Source organism: Gracilinanus agilis, chromosome 6 (genome assembly GCF_016433145.1).
Source record: "Gracilinanus agilis isolate LMUSP501 chromosome 6, AgileGrace, whole genome shotgun sequence".
NCBI classification, from domain to species: Eukaryota; Metazoa; Chordata; class Mammalia; order Didelphimorphia; family Didelphidae; genus Gracilinanus; species Gracilinanus agilis.
Window position 1 is genome coordinate 269484046 of NC_058135.1, and position 3750 is coordinate 269487795.

A 3750-nucleotide genomic window follows, 5' to 3' on the forward strand; every position below is an offset into this window, starting at 1 on the left:
CTCTGGGCCTCTGGTTCATTCCTCATGTATAATGAGACAGTTGGAGTAGATGATTCTAAAATCCCTGTAAGCACTAAATCTTTACATAGACTGTCACCCCCCCCGCCTATCCCACCTATCCCTTCCCCAGTGATCTGGAATGCTCTCCTTACTCACCTGCTCCTTTGAGTATCCCTTGGAGACAGCCAGGTAGCTCAGTACATAGACCATTGGACCAGGAATCAACAAAACAGGAGTTCAAATCCAGCCTCAGATACTTACTAGCTGTATGATCCTAGGCAAGTCACTTAACTCTGTTTGCTTTAATCCAGTGATGGGCAAACTATTCCCTGCCAGCCAGATCCAGGCAATAGTTTGCCCATCACTGCCTTAAGCAATTCCCTAATCACTATATCTGGATGTGGGGGCCTAGTGATTAGGGAATTGCTTAAGGCAGTGATGGGCAACTATGGCCTAGATCTGGCCCTCAGGGAATAGTTTGCCCATCACTGCCTTAATCCACTGTAATGAGGAGTAGAAAATGACTGAAACGATTAAACAATAATCACAACGACACTTCTAGGCAATGTGCTAAGCACTGGAGATAGAAGCAAGCAGTTCTTCCCTTCAGGGAGCTCAAAAGAAGGAAGGAACCAACAAATGGGACTAAACAGGATGTGTGAATGAATTACTGAAAAATGAATGAATGAATGAAAAGAGTATTGAGAAAGAAGGTTGTTCTACAATGTGGTACTCACAGAGTGGTGAGACAAGGAAAGGAAGGATAGAAATTTTCTGTGTGATTTCATGATAAGTACCTTTTCTTGTTTAGTTGATTAGTCATGACTTTTTGACCCCATTTGGAGTTTTCTTGACAAAGATATTGGGGTGGCTTACCATTTCCTTCTCCAGCTCATTTGACAGATGAGGAAACTGAGGAAAACAGGGCTAACTGACTTGACCAAAGTCATACAGTACAATGCTCTATCCACTGAGCCACCTACTTACCTGTGACAAGCACCTTGGACAGCGCCGTTTCTTTAGAAGATGGTTAGCTTTGTTAAAGTAATACAAAAGAGATGGCATTTGATGTGGGAATGAATGGCCTCCTATTTCATACAGACTTCCCAGCTTCACTCCCCTTCCTCTTGTCTCCTCTCCAGGCAATCCTTCCTTCCTCTGAGACTCCATGACTTTTGTTTATCCCTTCTTATATCCCTAGAACACTAAAGACCTTTTCAGCACTCAATCCAGTTGTCTTTATTCTGTCCTTAGATCAGTTGGGAAATGAATAGAAATTAGTGAAGTAGACAGTTTTGACTCTGTTTCTACTCTTTCTAGGGGTTTGGTTGAAAGGAAAGGAAAGAGGGTGACATAATAAAGGGCCTAGCTCCTGGAAGGCAATGGTTATTTGATTTTTATCCTTCAATCTTCAGTACCTACCTCAGTGCTATAAACATAATAAATACTTAATACACGCTTGTTGATTGATTAATTAAAGGATATCTAAACTTAGCTTCCATTCATTCCCCTCTCTGATCCATCTTACATAAGCTACTACATCGTCTTAATGCTGCATGACAGCATGACTCCAATGACAGCCATCACTCTTCTCAAAAAGTATCAGTGGCTCCCTATTTCCTGAATAATAAAGTATGAACAATAAGGGAAGAAAGTTCACATTTATATTTTACCTTAAGGTTCTAAAAGTGTTTTTCTCACAACAGCCCCATGAGGTAGCCCAAAATTGTTGTCCTTGATTGAGAAAATAGTTCTCTGAGACCTCACATGATTTGCCAGTGGTCAGAGATCAAAGGATTCTAAGACAGGATTTGAATTCAGTTCTCATGATTCTATGTTTGGTAACCATTATATTATACTGCTCTATCTCTCCTTACTATTTAGCTTCTCCTTAGCCTGACATTCATGGCCAAGCACCTTCAAGAAGCCTACATTCCAGGCAAATTTAGCTCTTCCCTGTCTCCTGAACAATCTCAGGTTACCCATCCTCCATGGTTTTTGTTCATGCTGTGCCCTCTGCCTAGAGTGCTCACTTCATCTAATTTCTACTAATATTTCAAGGGTCTGCATGACTGCAGCCTACTGATTCCTCCCCAACCCAGAGCTAGAAGTGATTCCTCCTTCATCAGAACTCCAGGGGCTCTCCAACCTCTCTTACATCATTAGTCTCATTTACATAGTACCTATTTCATAAGATCATAGACCTCAAAATGGAACAAAATTTAGAGATCAGCTAGTCCCTCTAATTTTGCATATGAAGAAACTGCCAACCTAGGGAAATTAGATGACTTTCCCAAGGAGAATGGAAAAGTCAAGATTTGAACACAGGTCCTTTGATTATAAACCCAGTTTCATTGCATTGTTCAGTTGCTTCCATCAATATTGTATCGTCACAACTGGAATATAAGCCTCTTAAGGACTTAAGAGATCATCTTATTCTAGCATAGACCTTCAATAACATTCCTGCTTTATTTCATTATTCTCTTCACCGGTCTTCTACAGTAACTTTCTTTTCCACCTCATGTCCATCAGGATGGCATGGAATTCATGTTCATTTTGCAATCACTCCTTTCCAAAGGCTTTATTTGAACTAGCAATACTAGGAGTCTCTAAGAAGTTTGGAAAAGCACAATGGATGATGTTATAAAAGATGAGATAAGGTTGGAAATGAATGGGAGTAGTTGGGAAATGAGTAGTAGTAAGTAGGAAAGGAGAATGGGAAATAAAATGGCAGATGTACTGTGACTTTTTATACTTACTACATCCAGAGATCTTGATAATGGTTTCAGAAGGCATAGCCCAAGGTTTTCATCATTGGTTTCTTTTGCTAAATAAGCCAGTGCTCCAAAAACCTACAGCAAGTTCTCATAACATCCTGCCTGAGTATGTCTATCCTTTTAGGTTGGGTTGACAAAGTGTCTAATCAAAAGTTGATTTAAACTCCCTGGGAGATAAATGTGGAGTGGCAGCCATTTGGGAATAGATTTCAGGAACACAATCAAATTCCTGGTTTTTACCCTGCCATTTGAGTTTAATTAAGTGTGCTGACTGTGAATTTGTGTCATCTTAGTTTTTTTTCTGGAAAGAATACATTAGATGAGAACTCAAGCCAGAGGTTTGTTTTGGTTTTGTTTCTGATTTTTTAAAATAAATTAGAGACCCAAACAGGTAACAGGAATCTTAATATTACTTGGGCAAACTGGTTCTAGCCATGGAACTTTTCTGGAACTCTCCATTGCTTCCTCAGTAAAGTTCAAACATCTTTGTCTGGCACTGAAGATCTTGATAACCCATATTTTCACCCTTACCTCATTCCTGTGCTTCCCCTTCTCCATGCATTCTGTGCTCAATCCAAACTTGACAATCCTTTCTCTGTCCCCATCAGTGTTTTTCTTTCCTTCTGTTCCCTAAGTCTAGAATGTTCTCCCTCCCCCACTTTGATCATTGAATTCCTGCCCAAACCTTAAGGTCCAACTTAAAAGTTCTCCTCCTTCAAGAAGTTTACACTGATCCTGTAGCCTTTTCATCTTGGTAAGGAAGTTCTTCCTTAGACTTCACAGAAAACTGTTTTACATTTCTCTGATATATTTATTAAGTAACACTATATAAAATACTTATCTGTGTTGGTGTATTATTAGACTTTTAGATTTAGGTACCACCTACCTTGGGAGATTTCCCCCCCCCACACACACACACCTCATTGTTGGTGCTATCTCCTTCCTCAGCTTTCGCTGCATTCGATTTCATATA